This window comes from Thamnophis elegans, chromosome 2, assembly GCF_009769535.1.
Source record: "Thamnophis elegans isolate rThaEle1 chromosome 2, rThaEle1.pri, whole genome shotgun sequence".
Taxonomy (NCBI): Eukaryota; Metazoa; Chordata; class Lepidosauria; order Squamata; family Colubridae; genus Thamnophis; species Thamnophis elegans.
The window spans coordinates 152650670-152668434 of NC_045542.1; the positions used below are offsets into that span (position 1 = coordinate 152650670).

The 17765-nt window shown below is 45.8% G+C and overlaps 1 protein-coding gene across 3 annotated transcripts in view; it reads left to right on the plus strand.

Annotated features, from left to right (window-relative positions):
- The first annotated feature begins 727 nt into the window (after window positions 1–727).
- LOC116503705 (regulator of G-protein signaling 18-like) overlaps window positions 728–17765 on the plus strand; it is a 46399-nt gene continuing 29361 nt past the window's right edge. Inside the window, exon 1 of one of the 3 annotated variants that reach the window (XM_032210275.1) lies at window positions 728–1081. The gene's annotated coding sequence lies outside the window, so the exon portion shown is untranslated. Of the gene's footprint in view, window positions 1082–2179; window positions 2261–5352; window positions 5632–17765 lie in introns of those variants that run through there. The other 2 variants (XM_032210277.1, XM_032210276.1) reach the window with 2 other exon arrangements.

A 17765-nucleotide genomic window follows, 5' to 3' on the forward strand; every position in this document is an offset into this window, starting at 1 on the left:
AAACACGTTCATAGCTCATTGTTTTCAATGTTGCTGTAGATTTGAATGGTTATTTAAATGAAATGTCGTAAGTCAAGGATCACCTGTATAAATTCATCACTGAGCCTCTGAATTTTGATCACGTGACCGTGGGGAATTGCTGCAATGGTTGTAAGTGTGAAACCCGGTCATCCCTCATTGTTTCAGTGCCACTATAGCTTTAAACAGTCACTGAATGAAATGTCCTAAGTTGAGGACCACCTCGCCGAGCCTCTAAATTTGGAGAGTGGGGAATGCTGTGATGGTCGTAAGTGTGAAAACCGACCACGTCATTTCCCCCACCTCTACCGTTATAAGTTCGAAGAGGCATTAAACAATGGTTGCCAAGACTGGGAGTACCTGTAATTTATGTGCCGTGCTCCTCCAGCCAAGGGTGGCGTATAAACTTTTAATCTCTAAACAATCGTAAACTAAACTAAGACCATCCTTAAGCCAAGGCTCTCGCCAGCATAACACAGCCGCTCTGTCGTGATTCACAGGCGCTGCTGAGGAACTGTTTCGTGTTCAGCCTTCCTCAAACAGTTGGAAGCAGTGGGGAGCCTGGACGTTGCGCATATCAAGCCCGCCCATAACAAACCGGTTTCCACACTGAATTTTTGTGGTGTTCCTCTTTTTTTTCCCCCTGCCACCCGAGAGACTGCAAAAAGCTGAGCGTACAAACTCTCCGTCGGACAGAGCCACTCTGTGCATCTTTGGCTTGAAGGCAAAATGCGTGTGACCTTTCCTTCCCGCCCTCCCCGTTTCTGTTTATCCCACACCATTTAGACAAGCGCGATGCGACCTGGGGCTGGGGCTACTCCTGTCTCCCACACATCTGAAACTCCCTTGTCACACGTCACATCCTGAGTCAGGTGTTGCTCACTTCAGTTGGGGAGTTCGCCTCTCTCTCTCTCTCTCTCTCCCTCTCGCTAACCATTTGCATGAAACAGTGCCGGCATTCTGACATTTTTATTTTGCTGCTGCTCTTCCTGGAGGGAACCGGAGAGGCTTCTGCATCTCATAACTGGAGACTACCAGCTCCGTATGCCAAGCTTCCTAAAAGGTAAGTGGCTTCACTGGATCTCTCGCTTTTATGATAAGTTTTTTTGCAAGTTGCCCTGAGAAGGGATTTCACTCTCAAAAGGGGGTTGTTCAGGAATTGTTAAGAATAACCGATACGGTGTTTTTCCTCTGCCTTTGTCGGTACAATTATTTTCAGTCCGCCTTCCGCAATGCATACTTGTTCATTTCTTTTAAATAAACAAGTGAAAAAGAAGGACTAGGGGTGACAGGATAGCAGTGTTCCATTAGAGAAAGAGGGGTGCCACCTTATTTTCCAAAGCACCAGAAGGCAGGACAAGAAACAATGGACAGAAACTGAGGTGAGAAGCAACCTAGAACTAAGGAGAAATTTCCTAACACTGAGAACAATCAACCAGTGGAGCAACTTGCCTTCAGAAGTGGGTGTTCAAACATTGGAAGCTTTTAAGAAGGGACTGGATAATCGTGTGTCGAAAATGATATATACAGATTCCTGCCTGAGCAGGAGATTGGATTAGGGTCCAGGGTCCCTGCCGACTCTGTTATTCTGTTATTTATAAATTATTATATATGTCTAGTATTACATTAATATGATTTATGTTATAATAGAGACCCACAACATATCACCTTTGGGGTATTTCATGCTTTAAATATTAATCTTAATCTTAAATTCTTACTGATTTTTAATCTAAAGCACACTCCCATAGATACAGTATTACATTTTGTGTATTCTGTATAATCTGTGTCAGCTCTTAGCAACCTCACCGATTTCTTGTTTACTTTCCATCCCTGATAATAGAAATAGATATTGGAATGTTTGCACACATCCCCAGTGGGTCATCTCATGCACCCCTGGAAAATGCGTACCCCGCTTTACAGACAGAGTTTCCTGCTGGAACAGGGGGTTGGACTAGAAGACCTCCAAGTTCCTTCCAACTCTGTTATTCTGTTATACTGCATTTTAAACCGTTCCTCTGCGGGATAAATGTTGCACATTAGCAGCTCTCACACTAATCTTTAACTCAGCTTGGTAAATTTCCAGCTTCTAGGCTACGCTGCCTTTCCCCAGCGGATGTGAGTGTGTGTTTTGGAGAAGGGCACAAGAGGCAGAACGTTAACAGATCTGTTATTTTCCTTCAGTCCCTCCCTCTTTCCAGCATTCAAAACACACGGGAGAAAAGGGACACCCCAGGTAGCACAGGTAGGACTGGAACAGCCAGGTACCCCTGAGACTTGCATGCCAGGGACATTTCATAAGGAGGGTGCACAGTTAGCTGCAGCACCGTGGCATGCCTCGTGCGCCCAGCCTCATTTTGTTCCATTTCTTTATGCTGACTCTGTAAACCGCTTAGACAGGGCTGAAAGCCCTACGAAGCGGTATATAAGTCTAACTGCTATTGCTATTGCTATTTATATCTGGGGTTTGTAGGCAGAGTTTAGAGTCTGGCAAGCGCACCACTAAAGCTGCACATGTTATTACAGGTAGTCCTCGACTTACAACCATTCATTTAGTGACCGTTCAAAGTTGCAACGCCACTGAAAAAAAGAGACTTATGACCAGATTGCTGGGGGCCCATATGCTGACTCTAGAAACCGCTTAGAGAGGGCTGTGAAGCACCCGTAAAGTGGTATACAAGTGAAAGGGCCATTGCTATGCCTATTTTCAATGGGCTAATGTGGTGGCGCGGTGGTTAGAAGTCAGTATTGCAGGCTGACTTTGCCCGCTGCCAGGAGTTCGATCCTGACCAGCTCAAGGTTGACTCAGCCTTCCCATCCTTCTGAGGTGGATAAAATGAGGACCCAGATTGTTGGGTGGGGAGGGGCAATAGGCTGACTCCGTAAAACTGCTATGAAATACTATGAAGCGGTATATAAGTCTAAGTGCTATTGCTAATTTTCACATTTACAACCACCATAGCCTCCCCATGGTTATGTGATCAAAATTCAGATGCTTGACAACTGATTCATGTTTATGACGATCACAGTGTCCTCGGGGGGGGGGGGGGATTGTCACATGAACTCCCATTGGCAGACCTTCCAACAAGCAAAGTCTATTAACTCAAAAAGTGCAGTGATTCACTTAACAGAGTGTGTCCAAAAAAGTCATAAAATGGGGTGCAATTCACTTAACAGACGTCTCCCTTACTTGGGGGTTCCATTGTGGTAGTAAGTCAAGGACTGCCTGTGGTTTGTCAACAAGCACATTGCAAGCATCGGATTGAAAACATGTTGGCATTGTTTCTCTGTTTATCAGTAAAGAGAGACCGTAGGTAGATCTAGATTTTCATATCTACACCACATTGTTTTTATTGTAATTGTAAAAGTTTCATGGTAGATACTGATTGTATCTCTTTCAGGTAACTTTTAATTGCTACTGCGTCCTCGGTTTTCACAAGTAGTCCTCAACTTACAATCACAGGCGAGCCCAAAATTTCTGTTGCTAAGCGAGATCGTGAATGTTGCCCCATTTTACGACCTTTCTTGCCACCGTTGTTAAGTGAACCGCTGCAGTTATGAAGCTAGTAACACAGATGTTAACTGACATCTGCCTTCCCCATTGACTTTGCTTGTCAGAAGGTCACAAAAGGGGATTGCGTGACCCTGGGACGCTGCCACCGTCATAAATATGAACCAGTGGCCAATTGTTTGAATTTTGATTAAGCGACCATGGGGATGCTGCAATGGTTGTAAGTGTGAAAAACAGTTCTGTCAATTTTGTCAGTCCTGTTGTAACTTCGAGCGGTCACTAAATGAACTGTTGTAAGTTGAGGATTACCTGTATTATTATTATTATTTTTAATGTAGTTAGGCTATATGCATAGGAGCGTTAGAAATACCGTATTTTTCGGTATATAAGACGTAGCTTTTTCCCGCAAAAAAGAGGGTGAAATCCTGGGTGCGTCTTACACACTGAATACAGCATTTTTGGCCTCCTGAAACCCCTTTGCCAAAATGGCCATGCATAGCCATTAAGAGCCTTCCAGAGTGCTCCTGGGGACTGGGGAGGGCAAAAATGAACGAAAAACTGGCCGGTTTTTGCCCCCACCCCCAGGAGCACTCTACAAGCCTCCTAATGTTCTACATGCCTTATTTTTGACAAAAAAAACAGGTTGTTTTTGGGAGGTCTGCAGAGTGCAAAAACTTTTTTTAAAAATTTGCCTCTTCAAAATCTTGGTGCGCCTTATACTCCTGTGTGTCTTATACTCCGAAAAATACGGTAGCTTCATGGCTTAGTTTAATCTCAAAAGACAGGTTAAATAAAATAAATAAAATATTAGTTAGCGTGCATACACAGATAGCATGCATGTCAGTGGCTTTAAAATAACGGGAAGGTTTTTTGTTTTTTACAGTGCTTAAAGATGGGGGAGCAGTAGAATCCTTTAAAACTCCCACCCACCATGTTTTTTCTTACTGCACAGTGAAGGTCATGGTTAATGCATGTGTGTTGACCCTGCAAATTCAGAAATGACCCTGTTAGCTGTTTTGATTGACTGCTCTGAAAGATCTGTTAGGGGCATCCATTTATTGGGTCATTTTAGAGATTTTTTTAAGGTACCGGAGCTCCTTGACTTACGACCACAACTGACCTCCAAATTTCTGTGGCTAACCACAAGGCAGTTGTTAAGTGAATTTAGCCCCGTTTTGCAATCTCTCTTGCCACAGTGGTTCAGTCAGCAAGACGGCTGTTAAGTGAATCTGCCTTCCCCTTTTGACACCACAGTTCCAGCTTTGCAACAATGTTTTACTGTGATGCAAAACGAAGAAAACTGTATAAAATAAAAATACTTTGAAAAAAGAAAGTGAATCTGGCTCCCCATTGACTTTGCTCGCCAGAAGGTAGCAAAAGGTGTCCCTGGGACACTGCAACCGTCATAAATGTGAGACAGTGACCCCGGGACACTGCAGCTGTGCTAATTATTAGTCAATTGCCAACCTTCCGAATTTGGATTATGTGGCCCTGGGAATGCTACAAAGTTGAAAATGTGAAAAAATGGTTGTGTCGCTTTTATTCAGTGCTGTCCTTTTACCTGTACTTTTGTTTTTTTAAAAAGCCCTTATTGGGTTATCTAATCCTTGGAGGGTGGGCACAGGTAAGAGGAAAGGGTGAGGTGCTCCTCGGCTGAACTCCCCTCCCTGGGTCTCCCCTTCTTCTCCCCACCCACCACCCCCATTTTCCTGTGCAAAGTCCAAGTTTAATCGAGGGATCGCTGTGCTCTCCTCCGGAGCCTCTCGCATCTCTCTCTCTCTCTCTCTCTCTTTCTCTCTCTCGTTTCTCTGTTTCTCTCACTTTCTTTCTCTCTTTCTCTCTCTCTTTCTCTCTCCTCTTGCCCGCTCTCTCACTCTCCAAGGACCGGGCCACCCGCAGCCGCCCACGCTTTGCGCGCAGCCCGCGGGGCTTTCTGCCGCTCCCTTCGAGGGAGGAGGGACCGTTTGCCTCGGGAGCTGCTGCGGCTGCTGCTAGTGGCGGACGGGTTGCGCCGGAGGAGCCGCCCGCCTGGCACTCGGGCGCTCCCGCTGGGAGGCAGCGGGGCGCGGGTGTCGCTGGCAGCCCGCGAGAACCGGCCAGGGAAGGTGAGCTAGGGCCGAAGGGCAGCGCTGCCCCGTGTTGTCCTTTCCTTCCCTTCCTTCTCTCTCTCTCTTTCTCTCCTTCCCTCCTTTTATCTCCCTCCCTCTTTCTCCCTCCCTCTCTCCCCCTTTCCCTCCCTTTCTCTCTCCCTCCCTCTTTCTCTCTCTCCCCCTCCTCTCTCTCCCTCTCTTCTTCCTTCTGTCTTTCTCTCCCTTCCTCCTTTTCTCCCTCCCTTTCTCTCTCTCTCCCTCCTTCTCTCTCTCCCCCTCCTTCCTTCCCCCTCTCTTTCTCTCCCTCCCTCCCTTTCTCTCTTCCTCCCTCTTTCTCTCTCTCCCCCTCCTCTCTCCCTATTACTCTTCTACTTTCTCTCTCTTTCTCTCCCTCCCTCCTTTTCTTCTCCCTCCCTCCTTCTCTCTCTCTGCCTCCTTCCTTCCTCCCTCTCTTTCTCTCCCCATCCTTCCTCCCCTCTCCCCCTCTCTCTCTTCCTCCCTCCCTCTCTTTCTCTCCCCCCTCCGCCGTTTTGGGGGCTCCGGAGCTACTTTCTTCGGTCTTTTTAATCGGCTGATTTCCCACCCGTCCCCTTTCCTGCCGCTTTCCGATCGGGTCAGCAAAGCGCTTGAGTGAAACCTGAAGCCACCACTAGGCGGACTTAGGCGCTCCAATTAGCCCCCTTGAAGGCGTCCCGAAACAACACCCCTTCCCCAATTTGTCTTTTAGAACAGCGGGTCCGCAAATGACCACTCCCCCCCTCCCGCTACACAACATTGGTGCGTGCACACACATGTTCTCACGTTGCGGGGGGTGGGGTGCGCTTGCTGGTGTTTAGATACGTTGGACTACAGCCCCTATGCTCCCCAATCTCATATTGACACACACACCCCTTCCCGCGGGAGCAGGCTCCCCTCATTTCTTTACTGTCTCGGTCGGTCCCATTTTTCTGGCTTTCCTTGCCTTGGTTTTATTTTAATTCCTCTCCGCGCGTCACTATACGGTATTTGGCTTCCCCCCCCCTCCTCTCAAAGGCAGAGAGAGACAGAGAGAGAGAGAGAGCAGGTGAATTATAGGCTCCCCAGAGCCAAAGAGACCTTTTCCTTTCCCCTTGAGGCTTGAGGTCTTTTCTCCACACAAGGGAGGGGAAAAAAAATAAAAATAAAAACTTAGAGGTCCCCCTTGGGAATTTTCCCAGTTTAGGAGGCTGGCTAGCTCATATTCTCCTTGCCTGCAGTTTTACTGGAGATTCCCAGCAGCAGATCTCCTGGCCCCTGGCCCTGCCGCTGTTTACACGCTGGGCATTCCTCTTTATTTTGGGAGATAGATGGAGGGCTGGAGGATGGAGGGGCGGCTGGGGGAAGCTCTCCACATGGACGGCTTAGCATCTGCTGGCAGTGCTAGGGATGACGAGGAAAAGCGATGGGTTTTTTTGGCACGAAGTGTATTTTGAGAAAGAGAGAAAAGGCTTGGAAGGGCTTAAGAGCCAAGTCTTTTTTCCCTTCCCTATTTTCTGCAAGAGCGCTCGATTTACATCTCCAGAGAGACATAAGCCAGAAACAAATCCTTGACCTTTGGCTCTCCCTTGGGGTACAAACAGAGTTTGGTCAATTTAACTCTTCTTTCCCTGCCAGCTGACAGGATAGCTCAGACAGGGGTTCCTAACTTCTGTGCCTCCCGGTGAAATTTTAATAGTACAATTTTGTTCCTCCCTGCTTTGATATTTAAAAAAAACCAAACAAAACAGGAGGCCTAGAAGGCATTTTCCAGCTTCAGGAGTTTCTCGCTTGTTTGATTTCTGGAGGGAAAGGTGGCATAACAGCTGAAACACTTGGTAGTTTCTGTTTAGATGCGCCGGTTAAAGCTGGGGCGAGCTTTTGTTTCGTTTTGTGGACCCAAGGCTGTGGCATGTCAAGAGCTGCCCTCCAAACTGTAGTGGGTGGCCCAGAACAATAACTAAATACATTCCATTTAAATTCCCTTCCAGCCTGTTCCATTTCCTCCTCATGGTGTGCATAATTAAAAAAAAAAAAAAAAAAAAACAGCAGAGAACAAGTGCACCACAAAGAAAGAGTTTGTTAAGTGACTCAAACAAGCTAGCCAAGCTATATTTCGCAGGGACCCGGTCAGTGGTGGGTTAATGGACGCGCGCAGTGCACGCATGGGTCTTAGAACCTCTGCGATGCTCCAGCTGCTCTGCGGACCGTCATACAGGCGCTGTACTTGCCATGCGCCTGCGTGGAAGCGCAGAAGCCTTTAAACACCGGTAAGGAGCTCGGGCGGGCCCTCTGGAGCACCGTACCGGAACGGTATCCAGTGTTCCAGGCTGGCTCCGGTACACCTGTACCGGGGCATACCGCCTGCAACCCATCACTGGGCCAGGTCAACTTGCAGATACTCAACATGGGGCATTCATAATCCTGTAGACTTTGGGAGAGTCATGCCAGATGTTTTAACCAGCGATACTAAACTCGTATCCGCAAAATGTGTCTCATTGACAACTGACATGATGTGGTTGTGGATGGGGCTTAGGGATTAGAATCCAGATCTCCATTCAAACATGGGACTCATGAATCTGAGGCCAGTCGCTTTTCTCGTTCTGTCCCTAGCCCATTGTCTCCCTGGCTTGGCAACTTCCAGATACGTGGAATTGAAGTTCCCAGAATTCCCATCAGTAGCCATGCTGGCTGAGGAGTACTGGGATTTGAATTCCACACACCTGTGAATGGCCACGATTGAGAGTCTATGAAGATTCCCAGTCCTCCAAGTCATGGTTGTCCCAAAGGTGCTTTTTTCAAGAGGCACCTGGACTTTCTGTTTTTTCTTTGAAGATGTTTCGCTTCTCATCCAAGAAGCTTCTTCAGCTCTGACTGGATGGTGGGAAAAGGAAGGATTTATACTCCTTGCAGACAGCTGGTCATTTGCATCCTTTTAGAGAGTCATTAAGGCTATTTAAAGGTTTAAATTAAAAATAAAAATGACCAGCTGTCTGCAAGGAGTATAAATCCTTCCATTCCCTTCCATTAGGTACAGTCCGTACTGCAGGCTATTTCAGCTGACTGCTAGCTGCAGCAGTTCAAATCTCACCAGCTCAAGGTTGACTCAGCCTTCCATCCTTCCAAGGTGGATAAAATGAGAGCCCAGATTGTTGGGGGACAAATATGCTGACTCTGTAAACTGCTTAGGGAGGGCTATAGAAGCACTATGATGCCGTATATAAGTCTAATTGCTATTGCTATTCCCTCATTCTCACAGAAGGAGACAAATGACCTGGTTCAGACATTGCACTAAGCACAAATTAGCTTAACTACGATTCCTTGAATAAACCACAGTGTGGGGGTCCTTGGTGCTCGCTGCGCTTGGTTGTTTTATTGCAGACTTTTCGTTACCCATATTAGGTAAGGACACTACTAGCACTGATAATGTTGCCTAATCTTGGGTAATGAAACCCCTGCAAGAAAGCAACCAACCTCAGAGAACACTGAGAGAGGACATCTCGTTTCAACCCTGAGCTTCAAATATTCTCCTTTATTGATAAACCGGCAAGGAAAAGCAATGGATTTGCATGGATCGCCAAAAAACAAAAATAGGTCTCTGTACAATATTGAGCACAGCCATACAAGTATTAGTTTTGACCGCTGACAAGGGTCAATCCTAACTCTCCTCCATCAAGTGTCCCCTGGAGAGGCATGAGTTCAACTTCTAAAAGCTCTTGTGACATAGCTACTTGTGGGCCTTGACTTGGAGTGTAGGTATAAGGCTGATAAAGAAGGTTATTATAGATAATAATAATTCCATAATAATTGACGAGACAAGCTGGCAGGTCCAAGAATGTTGTTCTCCTCTCAGCCAGCTTACTGCATTCCCGGACTAGATTTGGATAAATATATTCTCTTCCTTGTGAGGCAGAATAGAATAGGAATAGGAATAGGAATAGGAAGGCACCTTATACATTCATCTATCTAGCAACACTGATCAGCCAACCAAATGAGAAAATGTAGTTTCAACGTAAGATGTTCAGTTTTTCGGTCAACCTATATAGTAAAGAATAACAGAGTTGGAAGGGACCTTTGAGGTCTTCTAGTCCAACCCCCTGCTTAGGCAGGAAATCCTACACCACTTCAGACAAATGGTTATCCAACCTCTTCTTAAAAATTTCCAGTGTTGGAGCATTCACAACTTCTGGAGGCAAGTTGTTCCACTGATTAATTGTTCTAACCGTCAGGAAATTTCTCCTTAGTTCTAGGTTGCTTCTCTCCTTGATTGGTTTCCACCCATTGCTTCTTGTCGTACCCTCGGGTGCTTTGGAGAATAGCCTGACCCTCTCTTCTTTGTGGAAGCCCCTGAGATATTGGAAGACTACTAATCATGTTACCCCTTTTTGATTTTGAGTCACACAGTTATTTATTACTTTCCCCATCATTCCCAGCATCTCCGCACATCTATTAGATTGTGTATCAGAGTGCAATAGAAAAAGAAGAAAAAATACTGATAATGAGTGGAATATAATTCTGCTCGAAATGTTTTTCCACTTCAGATGCCAAGACTCTGCCAAATAATTTCTGAATTAGCTTCTGGAAGGAGTTGCTGCTTTGGACTTATTCCCATCATAAGAGCAAATGGATGATTCCTTGCAGGCCAGAAGAGACACACAGAGGGAGGGTGGAGACTGCAGCTCGAACAAGTCCAGTTGTCCCAGCTTTCTAACTATCCATCCTCAGGCTTTGCACAAAGTCAGCAGCCAGCCGATGAAATAAGGGTTAGGGCTAGAGTTTCTACAGAGTGCCACTCAGCTCCCTTTTTTTCTGCACGTAAAGGTAGTCCTTGACTTACAACCGTTCATTTAGTGACTGTTGAAAGTTGCAATAGCACTCAAAAAGGGACTTATTACCAGTTTTCACACGGCCGTTGCAACACTCCCGTGGTCGCGTGATCAAAATTCAGATCCTTGGCAAGCGGTTCATACTTATGACGGTTGCAGTGTCCTGATGTTACGTGGTCAGTTTTTGCGACCTTCTGACAAGCCAAGTCAAATGGGGAAGCCAGATTCATTTCACAACTGTGTTACTAACTTAACAAATTAACTTAGCTAAAGATGTTGAGACTCTAGAAAGAGTGCAGAGAAGAGCAACAAAGATGATTAGGGGATAGAAGACTAAAACATGAAGAACGGTTGCAGGAACTGGGTATGTCTAGTTTAAGAGAAAGAAGGACCAGGGGAGACATGATAGCAGTCTTTCAATATCTCAGGGGTTGCCACAAAGAAGAGGGAGTCAAACTATTTTCCAAGGCACCTGAGGGTAGAACAAGAAGCAATGGGTGGAAACTAAACAAGGAGAGAAGCAACTTGGAATTGAGGAGAAATTTCCTGACAGAGCAATTAATCAGTGGAACAACTTGCCTCCAGAAGTTGTGAATGCTCCAACACTGGAAGTTTTTAAGAAGAGGTTGGATAACCATTTATCTGAAGTGGTGTAGAGTTTCCTGCCTAGCCAGGGGGTCTAATCTATTCAAATGCAGTGATGCGCTTAAGAACTTATGGCAAGAAAAGTTGTAAAAATGGGGCAAATTCACTTAACGTGTCTCACTTAGTGGCATAAACTTTGGGCTCAAATGTGGTTGTAACTTGAGGATGACCAGTATTTGGGTTTAGGAATCCCAACAACATACAGAACCAGAGTAACATCGTGCAGCGTGAAGTGCCTCTCCTCAGGCTTGAAGCCAGCACTGCCCTTTCCCAGGAACTCTGCTTCCTTGGAGAGGGTGTGTTTTTGTGTTATTTTGTAAAAGAATCCACAAGCTGAACCTATCCCCCCCTAACTCCGTTCATGCCTCTCTTGTGTGTGGATGACACTGTTTAGTTACATCGCCAGTGTGACCACACTTAAGAAGATCGCAAAAAAGCAAGGATTTCTTTCTTCTTTTGAACGCAAAACGCTTACAATGCCCCTTTTCCTAATCTCTTCCTGTATAGGTAGTCCTCGACATATGACTACGACTGAGCCCCAGATTTCTGTTGCTAAGCGAGACCGTTGTCAACTGAGCTTTGCCCCGTTTTACACTTTTTTTTTACCACTGTTGCTAAGTGAATCACTGCAGCTATTTAGTTAGTAGCACGGTTGTTAAGTGAATCTGGCTTCCCCAGATGGCTTGCCAGAATGCATGACCCCTGGGACACCACCTCCGTCGTAAATATGAACCAGTTGCCAAGCGTTTGAATTTTGATCCTATGAACGTGCGGATACGAGTCATTATACGGTCATAAGTGAAAAACAGTCCTTAGTCAGTTTTTTCCCTGTGACTGTGTGGATACCGCTGTGGTCGTAAGTGTGAAAAATGGTCATTAGCAATTTCGAACGGTCACTAAATGAACTGTTGTAAGTCGAGGGCTACTTGTATTTTGTGGAGACAAATGTCTCGGAGGAAACTTTCACAGATTTATATTTAAATGTGTGCTCTTTTCCTTGTGGATCCTTGTCCCTTCTTTTTCCTCTTGTCTTATTTCCGTTTTTGGATTTTTAACACTAAGCTCCCTCACTCAAGGCCCGCTTCTTTTTTTGCTATCAAGTTGTGTTCTTGGCATATTACTAGGAATAATTTGATGGGCCATCTCCATAGAACCACATTCCCATTCAATTGAGGGGGTTCCTTTTTTTTAAAAAAACAAAAACCACAATGTAAGGAATCTGCCGAACCAAACCAAAGAACCACCAAGCTCATCGTCCTGTTCATCCATAGGATTAATTTCTAAAGGATTTCTAGATTCTATATAATTTCTATATTTCTGTATTATACATTCATCTATCTAGCAACACTGATCAGCCAACCAAATGAGAAAATGTAGTTTCAACGTAAGATGTTCAGTTTTTCGGTCAACCTATATAGTAAAGAATAACAGAGTTGGAAGGGACCTTTGAGGTCTTCTAGTCCAACCCCCTGCTTAGGCAGGAAACCCTACACCACTTCAGACAAATGGTTATCCAACATCTTCTTAAAGACTTCCAGTGTTGGAGCATCTACAACTTCTGGAGGGAAGCTGTTCCATTGATAATTGTTCTAACTGTCAGGAAATTCCTCCTTAGTTCTAGGTTGCGTCTCTCCTTGATTAGTTTCCACCCATTGCTTCTTGTTCTACCCTCAGGTGCTTTGGAGAATAGTTTGACTGCCTCTTCCTTGTGGCAACCCCTGAGCTATTGGAAGACTGCTATCATGTCTCCCCTAGTCCTTCTTTCATTAAACTAGACATACCCAGTTCCTGCAACCGTTCATATATTTTAGTCTCCAGTCCCCTAATCATCTTGGTTGCTCTTCTCTGCACTCTTTCTAGAGTCTCCACATCTTTTCTACATCGTGTAACCTTCACCCTTGTGCCCCAGTATATGGCCTGAAGTCAAGACCAATTCGATTAGTAGCGATTAATAGCCAATGAGGATATCTTGCCATTTTATTTCTGGTCAGTCAATAAGACCTCCTGTATTGAGTGAGACTGCTTTTGAACTGACCACATAGGAGTCTCATTATGCGAGAGAGGTACTGAGGAAACAAAATTTGTTTTTGATTTATGTGTCAGTCCGGAGCAAAAATATTGATGGAAGAGCTGATTAAACTCCCCTCCCCGAAAGAGTCGTCATCAAGCATAATATTGCTTCTCTGCCCTAATGACCAGCTGGGTGGATGTGACCATTGTGGACATGGCCAGGTGGTGTTACAGGCAGCACTCGGCCTCCTGCACTTCCCTGGGATCAAAAATAGGCCACATGGGGGGAGCTGCGCTGCACCCCCCCCCTCCCGTGCCCTGTTTTGGGCCTAGTAGGCTCCCCTGCAGCCTTCTGGGAGTAAAAATGGGGCGTGTGAGGACTTCTGGAAGGGGCAGGAAGCGGTGGGGGCTGCCAGCAATTTTATAACCTGTTCGCCCAAACTTGCCCAAACCAGCTGAATCCCACCATTGGTTATGACCATTTTTCACAGTTACGACCTTTGTAGCATCCCCATGATCACGCAATCAAAATTCAGATGCTTGGCCGCCGGTTCATATTTATGACCGTTGCTGTGTCCCAAGATCAGGTGATCACGTTTTGCAATCTTTTGACCAACATAGTCAAAAGGGAAGACAGGTTCACTTAACAACTGGGTTACTGACTTATCAATTGCAGTGATTCACTTAACAACTGTGGCAAGAACTCACTTAACAAATGCCTCACTTAAGAACAGAAATTTGGGGCTCAATTGTGGTTGTGAAGTTGAGGACCACCTGTACTTCCCAGAAAGACTAACGGATGCTCGGAGCCAACTTCCAGCACAGGTAGTAGATCAATCATCAGTAACTGAGTTTAAGCATGCTTGGGATAATTTTTTGTCACCCAACAAAAATTTAAAAATAAAATAAAATAAAAATAATAATTAATGAGAAGCCCATGGTACTCTCTGAGCTTGGTTGTTTTCTTGCAGGCGTGTCATTACCCAAATAAAACTGATGACGTTACCGAGTTGGGTAATGAACCGTCTGCAAGAAAACAACCAAACTCAGAAATATCTAGAAATCCTTCATTTCAACGCTGAGCTACAAATATTCTCATTTATTAATAATAATTAAAAATAATAAATAAATGAATGAATTAAAATGAAAAGAAAAACCTCAATGGACCACTAGGTCTTTTTCTGCCATCAGTCTTCAATGTTTCTATGAAATAGAATAGAATAGAATAGAATTTTATTATTTATATGCCGCCCTTCTCCGGGAGGACTCAGGGCGGTGAACAATTCAGGGGGGGAAAGGGGAACATAAAAAAAACAAAATACAAATAATAAAAGTAGACAACAGTCGCACAACCATACATGTCGAGAGGGGAGGGAACTCATCACCCCCAGGCCTGCCGGCAAAGCCAGGTTTTGACGGCTTTTCGGAAGGCCTGGAGAGAGGTGAGGGTCCGAATCCCTGCGGGGAGTTCATTCCAGAGGGCCAGAGCTGCCACAGAGAAGGCCCTCCCCCGGGTAATAGCCAGATGGCATTGGCTGGTAGATGGCACCCGGAGAAGGCCAACCCTGTGAGATCTAATGGGTCTGTGGGAGGTAATTGGCAGCAGGCGGTCTCTCAAGTACCCAGGTCCAATACCATGAAGGGCTTTATAAGTTACGACTAGCACCTTGAAGCGTATCCGGAGACTGATCGGTAACCAGTGCAGCTCGCGGAGGATAGGTGTAATGTGGGTGTACCGAGGTGCACCCACAATCGCTCGCGCAGCTGCGTTCTGGACGAGTTGAAGTCTCCGAATACTCTTCAAGGGCTGCCCCATGTAGAGCGCATTGCAGTAGGAAGGGGGAAAGCAATATTTTCAAAAGAAAGCATACTGGCTCTTGGAGTAGAGGAAAGGTAGCACCTTCAAATTGAACTTGACTTATAGTTGGCATAGGTTTTTTTTGGTGACTGCATGGAAGTGCCTTGCTGCTGCATTTGGTGGATTGTTTTTCGGTTTTCCTGTGTGTAGCCTCCAGCTCTAGAAATGACTGGTAGTATCCCATCGAAGTACCAACCAGATCTGACCTTGTTTAGCTTTTTCAAGGTCAGGCAAGACTAACTACGCCAAGGGTATCAAACTCAATTTCATTGAGGGCTACATCAGGGTTGTGTTTGATCTCGGGGGGAGGGAGAGGGGGTGTGGCCAAGGTGGGCATGGCCAGTTCGACATCACATTGTGTCGGGGGTGCCTGTGGTGGCCCAAGTGCTCTGCCAGCGAAAACGGGCTCCCGAGCTCCATTTTCGGCTGCGACGGCCTCCTGCAACCCTCTGCCAGTGAAAATGGAGCTCGGGGGAGCCGCACATAACCCGCGCAAGCTCTGTTTTCGCTGCCAGAGGCACCGCGGGCCGGTTCTTCGCTGTTTCCAGAGTGAGATCTAAGCACCCTGCGGGCCGGATCAAGCCCCCAGGCTTTGAGTTTGATACCCCTGGACTACACGCTCTGTTAGCTGCTGGCCTAAGGGATCTAGAGGTTCAGAAGACCAGTGGCCTGTTATTTGTTATCAAACCTTGCAGAATAGAAGCGCTGCTTGTTCGAGGTTGTGGTTTTCCTCCGTCGGTTTAAGCAAAATGGCATCGATATATTTAAAGGAGAATATTTGTAGCTCAGGGTTGAAATGAGGGGTCCTTGGTGCTCTCTGCGCTTGGGTGTTTTCTTGCAGAAGTTCCATGACCCAACTAGGTAACGTCATTGGGGCTGGTCCAGATGAAACCTCTGTGAGAAAAGAACCAAGCTCAAAGAGCAACAAGGACCTCTTGCTGATATATTTGTTCCGAAAAATATTTTCCTGAATTTTTCATCCTTTTAACAATTCTGAATACCTTTAATTAAGATTTAAAAACAGGGAGAATGGATAGAATAGAATAGAAAAATGGAATGGAATGGAATAGAATGGAATAGAATAGAATAGAATAATAGAACAGAACAGAACATAATTCTTTATTGGCCAAGTATGATTGGACACACATGGAATTTGCGTTTGGTGCATATGCTCTCTGTACACAAAGAAAAATAAAATAGAATACATTCATCAAGAATAAAAAGATACAACACTTAGTGATAGTCAAGGTTATTAATAAGCTATCAAATCATACTAGGAAAGAAATTAAAAACAATATAAATTGAGAGATACAAGCAACATGGTTATAGTCATAAGTGTGGAGAGATAGATACTAGGAAGGAAGAGAAGAATAATACCAATTCAGTCTTAGTAAATAATTTGACAGTGTTGTGGGAATTAGTTGTTTAGCAGAGTGATGGCATTCGGAGGGGAAATTGTCCTCGTGTCTAGTTGTTTTGGTGTGCAGTGTCCTATAGCGCCGTTTTGAGGAAGTTGAAACTTGGAGGGTAAAAGTTGAAACTTGGAGGGTAAAAGTTGAAACTTGGAGGGTAAAAGTTGAAACTTGGAGGGTAGAAGTTGAAACTTGGAGGGTAAAAGTTGAAACTTGGAAGGTAAAAGTTGAAACTTGGAGGGCAGAAGTTGAAAATGAATCATTCAATTCAAAAAACACCCTCACTTGGAACAATTGTGCAGAAAGGGCAACAGTACCATGAATAATGTCTCCCTCTGTCCAGCCTTGAGTTTAGAGTTTAGAGAGTTTAGAGTAATTTATTTATATGCCGCCCTTTTCCCTGGGAGGACTCAGGGCGGCTTACAACTCGAAAAGGGAGGGAAACAAACAATTGACACATAAGACAATACATCATTAAAAGCACGACATTCATACTATTCGGGTGGGTTACAGTCTTTAATCCCAGGCCTGACAGGATAGCCAGTTTTTAAGGGCTGTGCGGAAGGTCTGGAGGGTGGTGAGGGTACGAATCTCCACGGGGAGATCGTTCCATAGGGTCGGAGCTGCCACCGAGAAGGCTCTCCTCCGCGTAGTTGCCAGTCGACATTGACCGGCAGATGGGACTCAGAGGAGGCCTAATCTTTGGGATCTAATTGGTCGGGTGGAGGTAATTGGCAGTAGGCGGTCTCTCAAGTACCCAGATCCACTACCATGAAGGGCTTTGAAGGTGATAAGTAGCACCTTGAAGCGTACCCGGAGATTGACCGGAAGCCAGTGCAGCTCGCGGAGGATAGGTGTTATGTGGGTGAAGCGAGGTGCACCCACAATCGCTCGCGCGGCCGCATTCTGGACTAGCTGAAGTCGCCGGATACTCTTCAAGGGCAGCCCCATGTAGAGCACATTGCAGTACTCCAGCCTAGATGTCACAAGGGCACGAGTGACTGTTGTGAGAGCCTCCCGGTTCAGGTAGGGGCGCACCTGGTGCACCAGGCGAACCTGGGCAAATGCCCCCCTGGTCACAGCTGACAAATGGTGTTCAAAAGTCAGCTGTGGGTCCAGGAGGACTCCCAAGTTGCGGACCCTGTCTGAGGGGCGTAATATTTGACCCCCCAGCCTGAGAGATGGAATACTTGCCGAATTAGTGGGAGGGAAACACAACAGCCACTCGGTCTTATCTGGGTTGAGCACAAGCTTGTTAGCCCGCATCCAGTCCCTAACAGCTTTAAGGCCCTGGTTCATCACGTCCACCGCTTCATTGAGTTGGCACGGGGCGGACAGATACAACTGAGTATCATCCGCATACTGGTGGTATTTTATCCCGTGCCGCCGAATGATCTCGCCCAG